The sequence below is a fragment of the Triticum aestivum genome, chromosome 3A (genome assembly GCF_018294505.1).
Source record: "Triticum aestivum cultivar Chinese Spring chromosome 3A, IWGSC CS RefSeq v2.1, whole genome shotgun sequence".
Classification (NCBI taxonomy): Eukaryota; Viridiplantae; Streptophyta; class Magnoliopsida; order Poales; family Poaceae; genus Triticum; species Triticum aestivum.
The window spans coordinates 8,777,543-8,791,925 of NC_057800.1; the positions used below are offsets into that span (position 1 = coordinate 8,777,543).

Sequence of the window (14,383 nt, forward strand, 5' to 3'; positions counted from 1 at the left end):
CCAATATGAGATCTGGAGTCGCGGATCTAGCCCAATTTTTTAGGGTGGGGCAATAGGTAGAAGGGGTGGGATTTTTTCTACTTATTTTTCTTCACACCCATATGGGCTGGGTCAAACTCTTAGGGTGGAGCCACCCTGCACCCTATTGGATCTGCCATGCCAAAACATCTTTTTTCATGTGTACGAAAACCGTAATAAATTTATGAAATAAATATGTATATAGCATACATACTTATACGCCTTACTGTCTAGCAAGCAGCATGTGGGCAACATCAATTTGGTTCTGCGCTCTAGCTGACTGGGTGTTTGTACGCGCTGTTTTGCTCATTGACAATAATTCAAGACTCACACCCCCAAAATAAATCCATTTAGCAACCAAAAACAGTCGACCAGTTACATAACTAAAATTTAGCTGGTGCACGCTTCGGGTTGTCGCCACCGCCCTCGTCTCTTAATTAGCTAGCCAACGCGTGGAGATCAGTTGAACTTCATGCAGTAATCCTCGAGCTTCTTGCAGTTGTGATGGCACGCTAGTCCGAGCATGGTCACCACGTTTCGTTCTGACACGCACTCACCAACCAAGGTATCGCACTTGTCCTTCATCCTGTCCAGATGGAAGCGAGACGCGGCAACCAACATGTCTTGGGCAATAGTTGTCACACCATGCCCCGTAGCAAGGGCTATTTCTTCCAAGGGAGGCAGCTCGTCGGTGTAGATGAAGCGAAGCACCGCCTTGAAGACTTCAACCCTCATACCCCAGACCGGTACGATGTACTCCTCCTCCTGGTTGGTGGCCAGAACCATCGTGTATAGGGCCGGGGACCGTGTGGCGTTGATGAGGCTGTGTGCGTGAATCTCTCTGTTTTCGACTAGAAACGTCACATCTGCACCCTTCTCGCTCACCAGGAGCTGCTCAAGATGAGACACAATGTTGGGTGGTGGCGCAAGAGTCATGTCTTCGACACCGGCTGAAGTGGCACTCGTAACAGTGCACAACTTGTTGGTCAATACAAAGTCGCAGCGAATGGTTAGAGAGCCATCATCAGCGTATACTGACACATCATCTTCCTGGCTGATCAAACACGAAAACCCACAAGAATCACCTTCCGAGTTGAAGGTTTCTTCAGCTTGCCACATGATGAGGGGCGAGTTGCCACCAGGGTCATCAATCATGAAACATAAGGACACCCTAACACTAGCCGTTCCTGGATCGGTCAACAATTCAGTGAACACGGAAATTCTCCCTTCCTTCACTGATACCTCCAACTTCCAGTCATGGCCTCCTATCTGGAAAGTGTCAGAACTGAATCTTTGTTTAACACCATGGCTCGTATGCAGGCTCTTAAAGTTTGGGATCCTCAACTCGTGTATACCGTGAGCCACCTCCGACGTGTTATACGTCAACACAGTCCGTTGCTCCGGCCGGCAGAGGCTGGTGTATGCGTGGCTGTCCACTAATTTACAAGTGGCTACTTTGTCTGTGACACCTGCTAGGAAAGAACATCAGCTTTCCTTTAGCTGACGGCAGCTATGCCGGCCGTGCACCGCCATCAACGTCGGAATGACAGACGCAATGTCTATGCTTTCGGACAATATCTTCTCACACATGAGCCTTAGCTTCTCTAGGTCGTAGCGATCCGCGGCAACGAGCAGGTCAAGCGCCATGTCCACACGACGCCTCGCGGCACATTTTTCTTTGCAACCACGTTTAATAGTCGCCTTTCCTTTGATGGGCATCTCGTCGGTGTAGATAAAGCGGATCATGGCCCTGAAAGTTGAGGCGCTCATGTCATCGACCACGACGCGACGGGTGGCGCTCTCTCTCATGTCACCGAGGAGCTCGGCGGCGAACACGGATGACTGCATGGCAAGGATGAGCCTGTGCGCCTGGATCTCGGCGGATGGGCTCTCCTGCTGGGATCCCTGCACGCACTATCGTGCAGGGCCAACCAGCGGCCAACACGTGGCCTGGTGGACCCCATCACTAAAACAACCAGCCCGTATCTCTCTAATTACATAAAATCAGTAAAACTGCCTTTCTTTCTCGCGTATCAACAGATTGCCGCCAAAATCACCAACATCCTTTCTCCTATCTATCTACTCCATTGTGGATCACACGAGAATAGATCAGGATCGATAGAGAATTGCCCTCTCACGTGGACCAGCATCTACGGTGTTCTTCGGCATGGAAGGAGCTCCTGCGACTTCAACCATAGGTTTGTTGTTGTGTCTTGAATCTGCAAATTATCAACACTCTCATCATATGGAGGAGACAAGATTAAACAGAAACAAAGGAAGAGCTTATTTATGACATGCAAATTAATCCTTGAGACTTAGCTCCACGTACTTCATCTTCCATAGGTCTGTTTCTTGTGTCTTCTTTGCCAATTGTAATGATAGAGATTATTGTATCTAAGAAAAAGGACAATGTTTTGCTAATGCTCCTATGAATACAGTGTGATATTTGGCAAAATATGTTGTCCCATCTTCAAGTGTTGTTCAGGTTTCACTACAACAGGACTCTGAATATTGTGTTTTTTTTAACAAAACTGTGTCGTCCATGAATTAATTAGTATATGATATTTTTATGTTGTGTAGATCATGAGACCACTAATGTGGGAGAGGCAGGTCGAAAGACAGATGATTATTACAGCAAAAGGTTAAAACCAGAGATAGGAATGGAATTTGAGAATGAAGATATAGCATATGAGTTTTATAATGCATATGCAGGACATGTAGGTTTCAGTGTTAGGAAATTTTGGCATGATAAATCCTCAACGAATGTTATTCGAACAAAGAAATTTGTATGCTCAAAGGCAGGTTTCAAGGACAAGAGCAAGGAACAATGCCAGCGGAAGCGAGCAGATACAAGAGTTGGATGTCTGGCAGAGATGACCATCAAAATAAGTGCTAACGGAAAATATGTTGTAAGCAGCTTGGAGGATGCCCATAATCATGAACTCGTAACTCCAAGCAAATCCCATCTACTGCGATCCCAAAGAAGAATTACAGAAGCTCAAAAGGCCCAGATTGACATATTGAATGATTCGGGTATTAGACCAAAATCTGGTCATGAAGTGATGAGTAGGCAAGCAGGGGGCCGACAAAGTCTTTGCTTCGGTCGCAAAGATTATAAAAATTATCTCCGGTCAAAGCGTATGCAATCAATCCAAGAAGGAGACACAGGTGCCATTCTTCAATACCTACAGGAGAAGCAAATGGAAAATCCTTCCTTTTTTTATGCAATACAAGTAGATGAAGAGGATATGATGACCAATATATTCTGGGCAGATGCAAGATCAATATTAGATTATCACTACTTTGGTGATGTGGTATGCTTTGACACAACCTTTAAGACAAATAGTTATGGAAGACCATTTGCCCCTTTTGTTGGTGTCAACCATCATAAACAAACAGTGATTTTTGGAGCTGCATTATTGTACGATGAAATAGCTGATACGTTTGAATGGTTATTTGAAACATTCAAAAGGGCTATGTCAGGGAAAGAACCAAAAACAATATTGACCGACCAATGTCCTGCCATTATTAGTGCCATTGACAAGGTTTTTACCAATTCAATACATCGTCTATGTGTGTGGCACATGTATCAGAATGCTGCAAAACATTTGAGTCATGTTTTCCAAGGTTCAAAGACATTTAAGAAAGATTTTGGCAAGTGTGTTTATGATTTTGAAGAAGTTGATGATTTCTTAGCAGGTTGGAATGATATGCTAGTGAAATATAATTTGGAAGACAATGACTGGCTACATAGATTATTTCAGAACAAGGAGAAGTGGGCTTTGGTTTATGGTCGGCAGACCTTTTGTGCGGATATGAAATCTACGCAAAGAAGCGAGAGTATGAATGCACTATTGAAGCGATACTTGCATGTTCGCCTTGATTTATTAGATTTCTTCAAGCACTATGAGAGGGCCGTGGATGATAGAAGGTATGCTGAAGTAGAAAGTGATTTCTATGCGAGTCAAACATCACCAAAAGTGCCACATGTGCAGATGTTGATTCAAACTTCCAAAGTATATACACCTGCTATGTTCGAGGTATTTAAACAAGAATTTTACATGGTAATGGGATATTGTGTGTATGAAAGTGGCCGTGCTGCCTCTATTTCTGAATTCAAGGTTACCCATTCAGCTAGCCAAAATAGTCATACAGTGAAATTTGATCACAATGGATCAAAAGTTTCCTGCTCATGCAAAAAGTTTGAATTTATTGGGGTCTTGTGTCGTCATGCATTGAAGGTGTTGGACCACAACAATATTAAGGAGTTGGCACCGGAATATATCTTGAAAAGATGGACAAGGCAAGCAAAATCAGGGCCATCATATGCAATTCAAAAGTGCGCTGATGACGAAGATGCTAGAGTTGTGCTAGCTAGACAGTATGGATCACTATGTCGCACTTACAATAACATTTTGAGCAAAGCAACAGCAAACAAAGAGGCATATGCACTACTGCAAAGTATGTCAATAGAACTAATGGAAAAGGTGGACCAGATTTTACATGGAAGCAACCAATCGAAAGATATACCATCAAATCATGAACAAGCTGAGAAACAAGCAGAGAAACAGCCAGTTAAATGCAACAATGAGAATGTTGTCCAAGAAAAAGGAATAAGGAGAAAAGAAAAAGGAAATAGCAGTAAGAGGATTAAATCTGGATTGGAACTAAACAAAAAGAATACACACAAGAAAGGTATGGTACAGCTCAAGAAATGGCTATATAATTATCTGCTCATGTTATTCAAATAGATCTAACAGTTTCTTTTCCAAATAGGTCAAGCAACAACATGCAAGAATAGGAATGGTGATTGTGCTTCTGCCTCAACTGAAGCAAATCCTAGCTTCACCATGTCAAATCAGTACTCCAACTTGCAAGTACTGCAGAGTGCCATGCCTCTAGTACCACATGCTACGAACTACAGTTTGCAAGTATCATCGCACGCTATGCCTCCACTACCACATGTTGCGAACTACAGTTCGCAAGTATTGTCGCACGCTATCCCTCCGAACCCACAAGCTACGAACTACAATTCGCAAGTATTTCCGCGCGCTATGCCTCCGCACCCACAAGCTACAAACTCCAATTTGCAAGTATTGCCGCATGCTATGCCTCCGCAACCACAGGCAGAAAACTACAATTTGCATCTACTTCCTCAGACTATGACACCAGTGCCACAGCCACAGAATTATAATTTGCAAGTACTGCATCACGGCCTGCCTCAACTACCGCAGGCAGATGCTACTTCTTTTCAGCAGTTACTCGGCTTGCAACCACAGCAACCATATTTCTATTATGGCACTCAACCAAGTCAGGTATATTTACTTGGTTAGTCGTTAAAAATTAAGACGAACATGCATAGGTCATTCACTTCCATTAACTTTAAACTGTATGTAGAGTTCTGTATTGATACCGAACTCGGAATGGCCAGCATATCAAAATGACCAGCTGCCGACTAAGGTATTGTTTCACTTACAAGTCAGACTCTCAAATTCAAGTTTATTTCTCACACGAAATCGTTCCTTTTTTTTATTTCAGGACTTGGGTAGCCAATCAAGCCATGGACAAGATGGCACTTTTAAATAGCTCATTCGCAAAAAAAATAGCTCTATATAAACTTTGCTTCTAAGGATTGCTCTACAAAACAATTTTTTTTTGAGGGTTGCTCTACAAAACAATTACGTCCCCATGTAATAGTTAATCTTACTGTTCCTTTTGGTGTGAGATGTATAACGGATTTATTCTAAATGGATATATATAGGTGCACCGATTAGTTGCTGGTTATTTCTCTGTGGTTCCATCCACAAGGATCTTTCACCAATTTGAGATTTCTGTGACTGTCCTGTGACTAAAAACAGAGAACATAGTTGAACATAGCTACATGACGCTGCCTAGTTTGAAGTCATTGAAAGCTAGTTTAATCTCAAATTAACGGTTATCTTAGCAACATACTAGCAGTAATTAATTGGATAGCCCTTGTACTAGTTTGAAGCCATCGTAAGCTAGCTACTAGTACACGATAGATGAAGAAATCAGCTACCACTAACCTGTAACCTCTGTCCGGCGAGTGTGCATCTGGCTCCCGTCTTGATGTGCGCCTGCACGGCCTCTTGCGGCATCCCAGCGAAGCAGTGCTGCACCCAGCCGGCCGCATGCCCTGCAGTTCCCCACCTTCTCCAAGGGATCTGGTCGGTCCAGGAGGGGAACGGCGGCATGCCAGAGCAGCTGCTCCAGCCTTGGCCGGGGCTTGGGCGCGCCGGAGTCAGGCAGCAGCAGCCGCGGCTGCTCCCTCTGTTGCTCGCCACGACCACGACGCTGCCGGACGGCGAACCTCACTTTCTGGAACTCTCTATCTCTCTCACTCACGGAGCTTAGTTCAGTGGAATAATGGTAGTACTAGCTCGAAGCGTCCGCGGCGGATAAGGCAAGGAGAAGGACTTTTCAGAAAATTAAACAAAACAAAATCTGTTTATTAAGTGGTGGGGTCCACCAGGCCTCGTGTTGGCCGCTGGTTGGCCCTGCACAATAGTGGGTGCAGGGCTCCCAGCAGGAGAGCCGGACCCGGATCTCGGCCTCCTCCACGACGAACGTCACGTCCGGCACCATGCATGCAGGTGTTGTACTCTTTGGCTCCAACGAGAGGAAAAGAAGCTTTTGCATATCCTCGGCGATAGCAGACTCCTCCTCCTCCGCCCGGAGGACCTCGACAATGCAGATGATGGTGAGGCGGTCGTCTTGCACGTAGCGGCTCTCATGGTCGCGGAATGCCTCCGGCACCGGCAACGTCCAGCTCCTGCCGGCCCGAGACAGCTGCCAGCTGTTGCCGGACCACACGGGGAAAGTGTAGGCTTCGTCGCTCTCCCACACGGCGGCGGGCCACCGGCCAAGCGGGTCCTCGATCCTCAGGCTGGCCGCTGGCCTTGGCGACGACGGCGTCGTCGGTCATGTAGGGGGTGAGCAGCAGGAGAGCGATAGAGGCGAGGTGCCCGTCGTCATCGAAGCTGCAGTCTAAGGCCCAGTTGTGGCCGCCGACCTTGAAGGCGCCGGAGAGGATGGAGTAGTGGGCGTTGTTGGCCAGCGCCGCGCGAGCGTTGTAGCCGACGATGTGGAACTCATGCTCGCCTCGGACGAACGATGTCGGCCTACGCGACGCCGGAACGGCGGCCGGCGGGGTAGACCGCTTCTTCCATGGGCAACGGCGAGTCATCTGCAATGCTGCTGCTGGCTGACCGCTAGCTTGCTGGATGGATAGCTTCCTTCCGGTGGATACATGGGATTATATAGGCGTAGTAGAAGCTAACCTATTTCCTTCCATGTACGAGCGGGACATGAATGGATAGCTTCACGAACCCGAGTAGGACTCGCCATCAACAGCACGCAGTTCCAATCGGATTGCTTTAGGGCCCTTTCCGAAACTCTCCATCACCATCACGAAGCAAAGCGGTTCGGCTCGTGTGCTCCGGTTTTATTTTTCTTTTGTTATTTTTCACCAGTTTCTTTGCCGGGTTTTCTAGTTTTCTGAACGGTTTTTTTCCATCTTTTACTAATTGTTTTTTACAAAAAGGTTCTGTGTGCATTTAAAAAATGCTCAGCACGTATTGCAAAAAAAATCACCGTACATAAAGAAAAAGTTCTCTGTATATTAAAAATGCCCACCTTATATTAAAAATCTGTGTGTATTTTAAAATATGTAAACAGCTAGCCCCCACTATTAGGATTTCCCTAACTTCTCCTTGAGCCACATCACTTAAATTATTTTAGCGGTTGGATTTGCTAGATTAGTGTACGACAGACATCAGATATGCACTTGGGAGCAGCTGCACCAAGCTTATGCACGCATGCATGCAATGCCTCTTTTTTTTGCGGAATGAACATTTGTATTACTCATTCATAAGATCCTTGCAATCAGCTTGAACCACTTCTAAAACCCTGGGCGGGCCTGAGCCTATCCAGGTCATAGTTCTTTGTTCGATTCTAGCGAAACTAGCAAGACAGTCACTAGCATTATTTTGACTACCACTCACATGAATAACACACGTTTCTCTAAGACCTCTCAGATATTTAATCTCCTTAACTAGTGCAGCATACACCGATCTGTCCACCTCCCTTCCTTGAATCATGGAAACCGCAGAGATCGAATCCATTTCAATGATAATTGGCGAACTGCTTCGCTGAAGAGCCAGCGAAAGTCCTTCCATACAGCCACAGAGCTCAACTTCCAACGCATCCCGGCACGAGAACAGTTGTCTGCATGCCAAGAAGATCACGTCGCCAGCTTCATTACGTAGGATCATTCCGGCACCCGTTGTTCCATCCAAATGATATGATCCATCCGTATTAAGCTTGAGCCACCCTTGAGTGGGTGGATTCCACCTTACAACCTTCTCCATAGACATGGCCGCCGGCTCCCTTTTCTCACACGATAAGCTCACCTTCCCTTTTCTAAGTTCAGCAACTGAATCTGATCTGATTGCAATGATGGAGTCCAAGTAGCTTTGGAGAAATCTACATGAGGCCTCCACCCAATATGTAAGCAGCTTCACCAAGGTCTTTCATTGAAAAACTCTTATTCAAGTATCCCTTTATGCTATCCAGAAATTCTATATCATTTCCAATCAGTAATATGTCATCCACATACAATATCAGAAATGCTACAGAGCTCCCACTCACTTTCTTGTAAATACAGGCTTCTCCGAAAGTCTGTATAAAACCAAATGCTTTGATCACACTATCAAAGCGTTTATTCCAACTCCGAGAGGCTTGCACCAGTCCATAAATGGATCGCTGGAGCTTGCACACTTTGTTAGCTCCCTTTGGATCGACAAAACCTTCCGGTTGCATCATATACAACTCTTCTTCCAGAAATCCATTCAGGAATGCAGTTTTTACATCCATCTGCCAAATTTCATAATCATAAAATGCGGCAATTGCTAACATGATTCGGATAGACTTAAGCATCGCTACGGGTGAGAAGGTCTCATCATAGTCAATCCCTTGAACTTGTCGAAAACCTTTTGCGACAAGTCGAGCTTTGTAGACAGTAACATTATCGTCAGCGTCAGTCTTCTTCTTGAAGATCCATTTATTCTCAATTGCTTGCCGATCATCGGGCAAGTCAACCAAAGTCCATACTTTGTTCTCATACATGGATCCCATCTCAGATTTCATGGCTTCAAGCCATTTTGCGGAATCTGGGCTCACCATCGCTTCTTCATAGTTTGTAGGTTCATCTGTTGGAAATATGCCCTAGAGGCAATAATAAATTGATTATTATTATATTTCCTTGTTCATGATAATCGTTTATTATCCATGCTATAATTGTATTGATAGGAAACTCAGATACATGTGTGGATACATAGACAACACCATGTCCCTAGTAAGCCTCTAATTGACTAGCTCGTTGATCAATAGATGGTTACGGTTTCCTGACCATGGACATTGGATGTCATTGATAACGGGATCACATCATTGGGAGAATGATGTGATGGACAAGACCCAATCCTAAGCATAGCACTAGATCGTGTAGTTCGTATGCTAAAGCTTTTCTAATGTCAAGTATCATTTCCTTAGACCATGAGATTGTGCAACTCCCGGATACCGTAGGAGTGCTTTGGGTGTGCCAAACGTCACAACGTAACTGGGTGGCTATAAAGGTACATTACAGGTATCTCTGAAAGTGTCTGTTGGGTTGGCACGAATCGAGACTGGGATTTGTCACTCCGTGTAAGCGGAGAGGTATCTCTGGGCCCACTCGGTAGGACATCATCATATGCGCAATGTGACCAAGGAGTTGATCACGGGATGATGTGTTACGGAACGAGTAAAGAGACTTGCCGGTGACGAGACTGAACAAGGTATAGGGATACCGACGATCGAATCTCGGGCAAGTACAATACCGCTAGACAAAGGGAATTGTATACGGGATTGATTAAGTCCTTGACATCGTGGTTCATCCGATGAGATCATCATGGAACATGTGGGAGCCAACATGGGTATCCAGATCCCGCTGTTGGTTATTGACCGGAGAGTCGTCTCGGTCATGTCTGCATGTCTCCCGAACCCGTAGGGTCTACACACTTAAGGTTCGGTGACGCTAGGGTTGTAGAGATATTAGTATGCGGTAACCCGAATGTTGTTCGTAGTCCCGGATGAGATCCCGGACGTCACGAGGAGTTTCGGAATGGTCCGGAGGTAAAGAATTATATATAGGAAGTGCTATTTCGGCCATCGGGACAAGTTTCGGGGTCACCGGTATTGTACCGGGACCACCGGAAGGGTCCCGGGGGTCCACCGGGTGGGGCCACCTGCCCCGGAGGCCACATGGGCTGTAGGGGGTGTGCCTTGGCCTATATGGGCCAAGGGCACCAGCCCCAAGAGGCCCATGCGCCAAGAGAAGAGAAAAAGGGGAGAGTCCTAAAGGGGGAAGGCACCTCCGAGGTGCCTTGGGGAGGATGGACTCCTCCCCCCCTTGGCCGCACCCTTCCTTGGAGGAAGGGGCAAGGGCTGCGCCTCCCCCTCTCCCTTGGCCCTATATATAGTGGGGAAAAGGAGGAGCAAACCAATCTAAGGCCTGACGCCTCCCTTCCCCTCCCGTGACACATCTCCCTCCTCCCGCAGCGCTTCGCGAAGCCCTGTTGGAATCCCGCTACTTCCACCACGCCGTCGTGCTGCTGGATCTCCTCAACCTCTCCCTCTCTCCTTGCTGGATCAAGGCATGGGAGACGTCTTCGGGCTGTACGTGTGTTGAACGCGGAGGTGCCGTCCGTTCTGCACTTGGTCATCGGTGATTTGAATCACGACGAGTACGACTCCATCAACCCCGTTCACTTGAACGCTTCCGCTTAGCGATCTACAAGAGTATGTAGATGCACTCTCCTTCCCCTCGTTGCTGGTCTCTCCATAGATAGATCTTGGTGACACGTAGGAAAATTTTGAATTTCTGCTATGTTCCCCAACAGTGGCATCATGAGCTAGGTCTATTGCGTAGATTCTATGCACGAGTAGAACACAAAGTAGTTGTGGGCGTTGATTTTGTTCAATATGCTTGCCGTTACTAGTCTTATCTTGATTCGATGGTATTGTGGGATGAAGCGGCCCGGACCAACCTTACACGTACTCTTACGTGAGACCGGTTCCACCGACAAACATGCACTAGTTGCATAAGGTGGCTGGCGGGTGTCTGTCTCTCCCACTTTAGTCGGATCGGATTCGATGAACAGGGTCCTTATGAAGGGTAAATAGAAATTGGCATATCACGTTGTGGTTTTGCGTAGGTAAGAAACGTTCTTGCTAGAAACCCATAGCAGCCACGTAAAACATGCAAACAACAATTAGAGGACGTCTAACTTGTTTTTGCAGGGTATGCTATGTGATGTGATATGGCCAAAAGGATGTGATGAATGATATATGTGATGTATGAGATTGATCATGTTCTTGTAATAGGAATCACGACTTGCATGTCGATGAGTATGACAACCGGCAGGAGCCATAGAAGTTGTCTTAATTTATTTATGACCTGCGTGTCAACATAAACGTCATGCAATTACTTTACTTTATTGCTAACCATTAGCTGTAGTAGTAGAGGTAACAGATGACGTGACAACTTCATGGAGACACGATGATGGAGATCATGATGATGGAGATCATGGTGTCATGCCGGTGACGATGATGATCATGGAGCCCCAAGATGGAGATCAAAGGAGCTATATGATATTGGCCATATCATGTCATTATTATTTGATTGCATGTGATGTTTATCATGTTTACACATCTTATTTACTTAGAACGACGGTAGTAAATAAGATGATCCCTCATAACAATTTCAAGAAGTGTTCTCCCCTAACTGTGCACCGTTCCTAAAGTTCGTCGTTTCTAAGCACGCCGTGATGATCGGGTGTGATGGATCCTTACGTTCACATACAACGGGTGTTGACGAGCCTAGCATGTACAGACATGGCCTCGGAACACATGCAAACACTTAGGTTGACTTGACGAGCCTAGCATGTACAGACATGGCCTCGGAACACAGAAGACCGAAAGGTCGAGCATGAGTCGTATGGTAGATACGATCAACATGAAGATGTTCACCGACGTTGGCTAGTCCGTCTCACGTGATGATCGGACACGGCCTAGTTGACTCGGATCATGTAATCACTTGGATGACTAGAGGGATGTCTATCTGAGTGGGAGTTCATAAGATGAACTTAATTATCCTGAACATAGTCAAAAGGATTTTGCAAATTATGTCGTAGCTCACGCTATAGTTCTACTGTTTAGATATGTTCCTAGAGAAAAATTAGTTGAAAGTTGATAGTAGCAATTATGCGGACTAGGTCCGTAAACTGAGGATTGTCCTCATTGCTTCATAGAAGGCTTATGTCCTTAATGCACCGCTCAGTGTGCTGAACCTCGAACGTCGTCTGTGGATGTTGCGAACATCTGACATACACATTTTGATAACTACGTGATAGTTCAGTTAAATGGTTTAGAATTGAGGCACCAAAGATGTTTTGAAACGTTGCGAAACATATGAGATGTTTCGAGGGCTGAAATTGGGATTTCAGGCTCGTGCCCACGTCAAGAGGTATAAGACCTCCGACGATCTTCTTAGCCTGCAGACTAAGGGAGAAAAGCTCAATTGTTGTGCTTGTGCTCAGATTGTCTGAGTACAACAATCGCTTGAATCAAGTGGGAGTTGATCTTCCAGATGAGATAGTGATGTTTCTCCGAAGTCATTACCACCAAGCTGCTAGAGCTTCGTGATGAACTATAATATATCAGGGACATATATGATGATCCTTGAGATATTCGCGATGTTAGACACCACAAAAGTAGAAATCAAGAAGGAGCATCAATTGTTGATGGTTGGTGAAACCACTAGTTTCAAGAAGGGCAAGGGAACAAAGGGATACTTCATGAAACGGCAATTCAGCTGCCGCTCTAGTGAAGAAACCCAAGGTTGAACCCAAACCCGAGACTAAGTGCTTCTGTAATAAGGGGAACAACCACTGGAGCAGAATTACCCTAGATACTTGGTAGATTAGAAGGCTGGCAAGGTCGATAGAAATATATTGGATATACATTGTGTTGATGTGTACTTTACTAGTACTCCTAGTAGCACCAGGGTATTAGATACCGGTTCAGTTGCTAAGTGTTAGTAACTCGAAATAAAAGCTACGGAATAAACGGAGACTAGCTAAAGGTGAGCTGACGATATGTGTTGGAAGTGTTTCCAATGTTGATATGATCAAGCATCGCACGCTCCCTCTACCATCGAGATTGGTGTTTGCGTTGAGCATAGACATGATTGGATTATGTCTATCGTGATACGGTTATTCATTTAAGGAGAATAATGGTTACTCTGTTTATTTGAATAATACCTTCAATGGTCTTACACCTAAAATAAATGGTTCATTGAATCTCGATCGTAGTGATACACATGTTCATGCAAAAAGATAGTAATGATAGAACCACCTGCTTGTGGCACTGCCACGTAAGTCATATCGGTATAAAACGCATGAAGAAGCTCCATGTTGATGGATCTTTGGACTCACTCATTTTTGAAAGGTTTGAGACATGCGAACCATGTCTATTGGTGTATATGCATGAAGAAACTCCATGCAAATGGACCGTTTTGTACTCGCTTGATTTTGAATCACTTGAGACATGCAAATCATACCACATGGGCAAGATGACTGAAAGCCTCGTTTTCAGTAAAATGGAACAAGAAAGCAACTTGTTGGAAGTAATACATTTTTGATGTGTGCAGTCCAATGAGTGCTGAGGCATGTAGTGGACATCGTTATGTTCTTACTTCACAGATGATTTGAGTAAATGTTGAGTATATTTACTTGATGAATCACGAGTCTGAATTATTGAAAGGTTCAAGTAATTTCAGGGTGAAGTTGAAAGATCATCGTGACAAGAGGATAAAATATCTATGATATGATCATAGAGATGAATATCTGAATTACGAGTTTGGCACAGAATTAAGACATTGTGGAAATTGTTTCACAACTGATACAGCCTGGAACACCATAGTGTGATGGTGTGTCCGAACATCATAACTGCACCCTATTGGATATGATGCATACCATGATGTCTCTTATCAAATTACCACAATAGTTTATGGGTTAGGCATTAGAGACAACCACGTTCACTTTAAAAGGGGCACCACGTAATTCCGATGAGATGACACCGTATGGACTATGGTTTAAAGAAACCTAAGTTGTCATTTCTTAAAAGTTTGGGGCTGCGACGCTTCTGTGAAAAAGTTTCAGGCTGATAAGCTCAAACCCAAAGCGGATAAATGCATCTTCATAGGACAACCCAAAAACAGTTGGGTATACCTCCTGTCTCAGATCCG

At 45.1% G+C, this 14,383-nt stretch overlaps 1 pseudogene; it reads right to left on the reverse strand.

The window, feature by feature from the left end:
* Positions 1-299: 299 nt before the first annotated feature.
* On the reverse strand, positions 300-7,225 carry LOC123059781 (uncharacterized; annotated as a pseudogene).
* Positions 7,226-14,383: the final 7,158 nt, after the last annotated feature.